Here is a 9,198-nt window from a genome sequence, read left to right as displayed (position 1 = left end):
CAAGGGACTGCAGATGGAAATTCGCTTAAAGCTATCTCTGGTGCAATACATCAAATGAAAACATTTATCTTTAATATTGTACATGGTACCTTTTTAAATAAACTGATAATAATAATAATTATAATACAACATCAGTCACGTGGTTGATTTTTAGCACTGACTTACACAGAACTTCCTGATGTATAATACAATGCAAAAATATCAGTTTCTGTTCTGGGTTTATTTCAGTCACTTTATCTTGCATCAGTTTCAAAAGTCCAACATTTTTCCCTGTCAAATTTGGACAGCCATCAGTTGTAACACCAACCAAATTCTCTCATTTTAGTCCCAGCTTGTTCATGCGTGTGTTTACCTCAGTGAACAAATCACTCACCGTCGTGGTTCCCTTCATTGGCTGCACAGCTGCCAGCTCCTCCGTCATCTCAAAGGTTTTTGTTAGTCCACGTACAAAGATGAGTAACTGGGCTGTGTCACAGACATCACAGCTCTCGTCCAGAGCCAAGGAGAAAACGTCAAAATTGTCCACTTTGTTGTGCAGCTGAAGCTCCAGATTTTCGGCGATGCTCTCCGCCCGCCTCGTTACGGTTCGCCTCCAAAGGGTCACATTAACGAACGCTCCTTTCTTCTCCGGGCATATAAACGCTACAGAGTCCACCAGACTTTCTTTGACAAACTCTCCATCAGAGAATGGCTTACTGACATCCCTTTATGTGTGAGCTCTGGTAAAAAAAAAAAAAATCCTTGCTGCTTTAGCAGTTTAGCAGCAAACTTTCAGATATCCTCCCCGCTCTGCATCAGTCAAAAGTTTGTACGAAAAAACCGGTACCTTAGTAGATCTTTCAAAGTAAAAGCAGTGCAGGCGTATCGCTTGCATATATATTTGCATTGACTTTTAATATTTTCCATTGACCTCATATGGGCCAGTCAGGGTCATCCGGCGGGCCAGATGTGGCCCGCGGGCCGTACGATGACCAGGTCTGCTCTAGAATATATGTGGACATTGCAGTAGCTCACTAGGTCACTGTCTCTGATGGATCATCTGTGTGCTATATCCTCAGCATTCCAGCCTTTGCCCCAGCCTGCTTATTATGACCCCAGCATTCCAGCTGTTGCCCCCTGCCTGCCTATTATAACCCGCGTTTTCCTCTTTCGGGCCAGTTTGATCCCACAGACAGTTTGCATTTCGTTGCAAGACCTCACCTGCCTGGCTTGCCTCTGTATCCTGCATTTGACGGATTTATTACTCGACTGAGTTGACCTGCTTTAGCCTGGACCATCTGTGAATTACTGTCTAACAGAGAAGCCACATGGGTTATTTTTCACTGTCTATTTGCTGGCTTAATTAATAGAAATAACTTTTTTAAAAAGCAAAACCATGCTGCAAATTGTGAATTTATCATTCTCCTAATTAACATTGTTAATCAACAGATATTCATAATATTTAAGTGAGAGCAAACAACAGTTGTTCAGAAGTCTTTTGGACTGAGTGTCTATTAAAAATTCAGCAATGAACGGATTTCACCAAGGTCGCAGCAAATATTAGCCAGTCTCCTCACCTTTCCTCAGTGCCAGTGTCCTCTGGACACTACAGAGAAACTTTCTAAAAAGTCTCTCAGAGTTCAGCTGTCACGCCTTAAACCAGCCTAATTCGGATTTTAATCTTGTTACTGACTCATTCAGGTTAGATTTTGTCTGCACTTAAGATAGCCTAACATGATTCAGATGTAGAGGACGCATTCAATGACTGTGACTTTTCATTTTGATATGAGGGTGAGCTGCAGCTTCAGGGGACGTACTCGCACTGGAGATGAGCTGCATTAGAAGATGAGCAGGACAGCGAGCGTATTATAGTTTATTATGATTCTGACAACAAAACATAATGAAATGAGCAGTCTGATGTTGATTGCTGATAAGTCACCATAATATTTGCGAACTTTGATCATGACGCATTCACAGTCACCTCCAACATCCGAGATGTTTTCCAATAAACATCTAATGGAAAACACTTGCATTGAATAGTATATGGACTTTCGACTTTGATTGCTGTTAAATTGCTACATGCAAGCATTAATGCTGATATATTCATTCCACAAGAGGTATTCAACTAAAAAAGGTAATTAAACCTAAACCTTTTAATGGTTTAACACATAAAATTATAAAATGTTATTAGACACAGTAGCTGTAAATGAACACTATAAATAAAGATTTAAGGATTGATTTTTATTTATTTTGTCAGGCTTTATTAATGATGTAAATTATATATTAAAAAAATTAGTCAATTCCAGATTGACCAATTTCATTGTAAATCGCAATGACAATAAAGACATTCTATTCTATTCTATTCTGTTCTATTCTATTCTATTCTATTGTTAAAATATCTGTTGTGTTTATTTTCTCTGAACATGACCTTCTATGTAAATATGACTCTGTATTGAGTTATGGTGCTGCTAAAACTAATAATGGTCATTTCAAAATGCATTTCATCTTGGTAATGCATTCACAGTAACATGCCACCAAACAACTATGTATTAACAATGCAATCAAAGTTACAAACACATATCTAGAAATGGTCTTAAAATTAATTTCCTTCAATGGACATCATAAAAGATATTGTTTGTGTGAGATGATCATGACATTATGAGTCCTGTTTGCACCATATGTGTCATAGTGACAGTTGAAGCTATTTATAACTTGTGCTCCCCGTTCTGATGAAAGAGTCAGACTGCACTAACTCACCGACACATTCCCTGACCTGTAATTTACAGATTGTAGTCATTCACTGCATGTTTCCCAATCGCAAATGTCCAAGGACAATTTCAACCGAGCAGGTGCTGTTCTAATCTAGATAGAAAATCTCATAGCGCTGGACATGACAGAACTTCATAGTGCTGTTTCTATGAGAGGAGAAAAAAATACTGAGGTTCATATTGAAAGTCAGGTTGAAATTCATAAAGCAATCTGATGTTCCATCAGAAGAGGTTCTTCCAGCTATCCTGCCACTCTTAAAGGCACATTTCTCCATTGTTTTTGGTGTTTTTCCACTTATTTCAACTCTACCATCACATTATACATGTCGCTTTAAGTTGGTGTTTTGTTTCACTTATGTTCCTTTAGTTGTCTATAAAGTATCAAAAATAAAAACAGGACGAAAGATAAGTTCATATGTCTGTTGATTGGTATAGAATTTGCTGGAATAATATTTGCCATCACCCACATAATGAAACCCGTAGTCGAACTGTTTCTTTTAGTGAAATCATTTCAGTAAGTCCTGTTCACTAAAGGGCATTTTGGAAATTTAGAATTTACAATTCTTGCCAAGATTTCATTCTGTCTGACAGTCATTACTCACCTCATTCTGGGGAAGTTTAAGTGTGAATGAATTTCAAATTGTCCAAACAAACCCTCTGGACCCTGACCTTGAAATACAATTGTTTTGTATTCTCTCAGTTGTTTGTGATATTCAAGGGCGCATTAAAAACGCTTTCTAAGAGGAAAAAAACAGACGAATGTGTCTCGGCCTTGAAAAACATGGCCATGCAACAGTCCAGAAAAGCCTTTTAAGAAAACTGCTTGATTTTCAAGCTGTGGAGCAATTTTAGATTCCTCAGAAAACATTAGGGTGCACAGTGAGCTCAGATAGACGTAGGTGCTTCATGCTGTCAAAAAAATGCCAAAATCGACCTCAAAAAAAAAATCAACATTTCAAATGACTGTCTTCCAAGCAGCACCAGCTTCCCACAGCACTATTCCTTTCACAACAAAGACAGGCGGTCCGTGTTAACTGCAGTTAATTGTTAAGGTGGTGTGATTGTTTCCCGTCGTTACCCTGCCATTTTGCCTCACTACCTCTTTCTGTATTGTTTGGGTTGATAGATTTATGTAACATGGCCGTTTTCCAGAGAACAGATGGTGTCCCACCTGTGTACCTCTGACTGTCAGATCTGTGTCTACTCCCCCAAAAAAAACAAAAAAAAAAAAGGAAAATAGCGCTCTGGTTGCAGCAGTGTGTGAATGTGTGTGTGTCTGTTTGTAAGTGTGTAAATTAGAGCACATGGTAAAGATCTGTGACCTACTCACACATACACACCTGGTGTATCTACAAGTGGTAAAATAGGAAGTATGATGCTCAGGAAACTTTAATTAACTATGCATCCTCCTCCAGAAGGACAAATTTAAACATTTTTTATGCCTTCCTACATTAAGATTGCATTCTTGTAACTCAACACCATTGCTTCCTCTACAGTTATGCAGATCTATAAAGTTCTTAGCTCTCTCTCCAAGCACCCTCCCTTCTAGCTGCAGCTTGAGCACACCAGCTCATCTACGACAATGCTTAAAACTTCTTCACGCTGCAAAATACTGCAGTAATTACTCCGCCAAGGATCGCGGTAGAGTTATGTGACGATCGCAGTACGTACGTCTATCTGTTTGCAACATGACTAAAAAATGGACTAATGGATTTGGATGAAATTTTCAGGGAAGGTGAGAAATAACACAAGGATCACCTGATTACATTTTGGCAGTGATGCAGCTTAAGGTCTGGATCCACGGATTTGTTAAGGATTTTCTTATCATTGCGAGATAACACCAGGTGTCACTGTAACTATGACAACAAGCGAATACTATGTCAACTGCATGCTGACGATCACATGATTGCGATCACTGCTGCAGATTTTTCAGGACTTATCCGTTGGAAATGATACAAGGAACAATTGGTTGAACTGGCCGCTACATATTTAGGCCACGTGATTCAGTATCCGTACATAACGTACACATGCATAGCATGCATTGTGTTTGTGGGTACATCTATAATAAATGGTCGCATTCTATGTTGCCGTGATTTCTGACCATCAATAATTAATTTAAAAAAGTGCTGCATTTCTGCAAAAATATGCCGTATTTCTGACAATGCCATATGGGGAAATGAACAGCCTTGGCGGAGCTCTGCGCTCTTCGAATGTTTTTCTTGTTTAGCATATGTTATAACCTGAAACCAAATTTTAAGAAGAAGAATGATACAGACAAAGCCCCACCCTATCAGATAACAGCACTGGTTACTTACATTTGTTTCTGATGAAGCCCCAGAGTCTGAATCCGCGTTTCTTGTTGAGAATGTCACTGGCGCATTGCAGCATCCCTTATTTACTTGTGCAGACACACACTGGAGGTTGCAGTGGAAAGTGCCGGCCCACTTGTTGGGAACAATTTGAGAATACTTTGATGTTGGAGCAGCAAGAGGTGTGGTTTGAACCGCCGCATATGCGATTAAATGACCTCCTCTCCCACGTGAGCCACGGCTACTCTTGTGTTTATTTACCACCACTACTGTTGTTTTCAAGCAAACCGTGCTCAGAGGAAGAATTCTGGCAAGCTCACAATCCAACCTTTTATGACAGGCACAATCCCAACAGGTACTGACTTAGTGCAATTCCATCTATTCTCTGTCTGAGGAATAAAAGGCAGTGTGGAGGTGTTGCTCAGACAGTGGGGGACTTCAGGAGATATGCTGTGTTTCTGTCGGATGTGTCTCATTAATCTACTGCTCTGTATTGTAATAGTGCTCTGTCTGCAGTCATATGCAATGACCCAGTATGGAGAAGACACTGTTATCAGCTCTGCTCAGGTGTGGCAGTGACAATACAAATGTCCAAACATAAGTTTGCATTGTTTAATATGGATGTTCTTTGTATGTGTGAACATATTTTTTTTTAAAATGTGGCTGCTGTTGTTACCATGCTGCAGTACATTATTACTCATTACTCAGTATTATTCATCAGACTTCTGACTTCTTACTATTAAAATGCATGCAGCTAGTCAGTATATTATGAATAACAATCCTTTATCTAAGGTATGTGTTGGATATTATGTGCAATATTGCAATATAGTAGGAATACCACGAGAGCCTAATCTTTTTATTTGCCAAATTATCAGAAGAAGTCATATAAATGTAAAGAGAAAGAAAAAAGACAGAAAACTGCCTGAATGCTGCTCTTTCTGAAAACATCATTTAACGGCATTTCTTTTCATTTTTGCAGACCGTTTTTCTATAGGTTTCTGGTACCACAACATGCTTATTCCCACAAATCTGGCCTGAAAATTAACACATTCGTCTCGCAACTTTCCAGAGAATATTTTAAACAGTATAGCTCATTTCTGATTGTCAGAGCATATCATTCCCAGTGATTGACATTCCCTCCCCTGTGTGTGTTGGTACTCTGGTCTGTTTCAGGTCCGCTGCCATGGCCTCCAACACTTTAGACAAACACAATAATCTAATAACATGCCAATCCTGCCTGACAGCCATAATATGATTTGCATTCCACAGCTGCAATAACAACAATCAAGAGCTTAGAGTCACATAAACACGCTTATATTTTACCTAGCTTGTCTGTAAGTCAAAACCTTACGCGTTATAAATGGATTGAAGCTAGTGAAAGCCTTCAGAATTGTGCACAGTGGAGGGAATGGCAAACTAATAGGTTTGGTTTAAAATCAGATGGACCCGTTTTAGTGCCTTTATCTTTTATATCAATATACAAGTCCTTGCCTGCAAGGATAAGGATAAAAACGTTGGAAAAAATGTACAAACTTCTGCACTTTTAAAGTCAGAATGGAAAATATTCTTTTGATAAAATGTAAGATTGTGAAGATGCCACTCATCTTTCCACCCTTCTCCACCTGCTCATAGGTGTCCTTTTTGTAATGGCATTAATTAAGCCTTGGAAAAGTGGGATAAATGTTCCCATTTCCATGCTATTAAATCGGAGCAGTGAATGCAACAGCTTCCCTGTCTGACAGGAGAGCTCTCTGAGGCTCAGTCACGAGGTGTAAATCAACACTTGTGAATGCAGAGAGGGTGAGAGGCAGATGACGTTGCTGCTGGTTTACAGTGAAACTTGAGTGAAAAGTGCAGATCCTTGTTTGACATTGAAGAAAAGTGGTTTCAGTCTACAGCTAAAATGGGTTTGCTTATGTCATTTCGGGACAGCGGTGGAATTTTCCCAAATCACACCGAAATGCTTTGCAGCTAATGCTTTAAAATGTGCAAATCTGCAATGTGTTTATGTTTTTGTTTCTTTAAATCAAATGCATTCTGATCAGTTGTCCTCTTGACGACAAAACCGAGAAGTAGTATGAGAAACTTGTGACCATTTGACCTTTCAAACATTTTAGCTTTTTAACAGTCATGTATGAAGTGATATCAAAGCATGACACGACTTGTGGCCAACTGAATCCCAGCGCTCTGCTGAGGACTGATAAGATGGCACACAGTCAAAGTCTAGGGTAGATTACCATATTGAGAGTCAGAGGGGAGAGAAAGAATGTGTTTGTTCGTGTGTGTGTGTGCGTGTGTGTGTGTGTGTGTGTGTGTGTGTGTGTGTGTGTGTGTGTGTGTGTGTGTGTGTGTGTGTGTGAATGCGCAAATATCTGGGTTAACACTGTAACAAAAGGGCCCAAAAATATGAGGCAACAGATTGCTCCCTCTTCTCCTGTTTATCAGCTTGAAATATCATTTCAAACATAAAAAAATAAAACACAGAAACAAATAAATCCTTCAAAATATTGTTTTACTTTCAGCACAGTGATGACAGACTTTAGGACGAATGGTTTTGGATTAAGTATCCTACAAAGATATATTCAAGTAGGCTGAGCATGTTGCTTTATTTTCTCTCACTGTACACATACAGTACAATATTACAGGAAATACCAGGCATTTCAAAACAGGTCAGAAGCCTGTGAGGGTGAGTGGGGTGCTGAGGAAGAGAAGGTTGTGTAGATTTTTCTTTAATGATCACACGGACACATGGAGAAAACAAATATTTTTTCATGTGGCAGAGAGGAGAGAATGCTTTTTGTCGCTAATTGCCACAGGCACAGCAGCATAGCATTGTGGAACACAGATAAAAATGCCACTGCAAATGTTAATTTGAAGACAGCTTATTTAATATGCCACACCATAAGTAATGCTCATAGGCAAGATATACCAAATGACCAAAAGCTGGCATATATGTACATTTTAACAAGTAGTATAAGTCAGTAAAGCACTTTTACGCTGGTAGGTTGCATGAAAAAAAAAAAAAGGAGAAACATTGTCTCTTGGTAGAGTGGACAAGAATCTAAATTGTTACAAGTTTAAGGCGCTGATTTTAATCTTCAATTTATATATGCATATACACTACCAGTCAAAAGTTTGGACACACCTTCTCATTTAATGTTTTTTCTTTATTTTCATGACTACTTACAATGTAGATTCTCACTGAAGGCATCAAAAGGTCCCAAAGAAATTAGCATACAATTGTTGTCTTCCCCCAATGATGCTCTGCTCTCTTTCTTGCTTTAGAGGCTTTTTGCCTTTAGGCTGCTCTTCAGCAAGCCAAACACGTTCTCAGTTTGATTGCCAAGTGCTTTCCACTGGCACCAAAAAAACTCACACATTGCTTTGTTTGCCTGTTAAGGATCAAAGTCCTGCAGAATCTTTCTGAAAGTTAGGTGATGTTACACACTAATGGCTATGGGTCTTGAACACCTTTAAACACCTTTAAAGCATAGACACTGTCAAAAGTCACTGTTTCATTTCACCTACCATTAGTAAAATGAAAAAATAATCAGTCACAAGCAGAGTGGAAATCTTGAACGCACTGGTCAGGACATTACTATGAGTGACCTCTAACCACAGTTCATCCCATTTATCATTATCTGCTGCTACTTTGACAAGCTCATGCTCAGTGCCATCACAGAAAGCCTCTCCTGTATGGTGTGGCCTGAAGCTGGTTCTGCTTGACTGCAGACTCATCCCTCTCGTAGGGAGGAGCAGGTGGGCTGGATGAGGTTGTAGCTTTTTTTGAAATCCAATAATGAGGATGTGCTCTGACAGCTGAGCAGACTCACCGTGACTGGGAAAAGAAGGGCTGCTGCCCACAGCCACAAGACTGGCTCAATATTAAACCCGGGTTGCTAATGTATATATTTTGTGCTTTATAGAAAAAAAAACCTCAGCTGGTTGGTTTGATGGACAGCCAGCATATATAAATATATAGAGACCGCAGAAAGCGAGAGATTTGAAAGCACTGGCACTGCACATTGTCACAGATGTTGCAGAATTGTCGAGCATCAACATTATCTGGCCAAATTTGGCACCACGACAGTAAGAATCCAAGAATAGAACAGTAATCTCTTCATTTTTCATCCAATAATTTT

Source organism: Amphiprion ocellaris, chromosome 4 (genome assembly GCF_022539595.1).
Source record: "Amphiprion ocellaris isolate individual 3 ecotype Okinawa chromosome 4, ASM2253959v1, whole genome shotgun sequence".
NCBI classification, from domain to species: Eukaryota; Metazoa; Chordata; class Actinopteri; family Pomacentridae; genus Amphiprion; species Amphiprion ocellaris.
Note: the sequence above shows the minus strand (reverse complement) of the source record.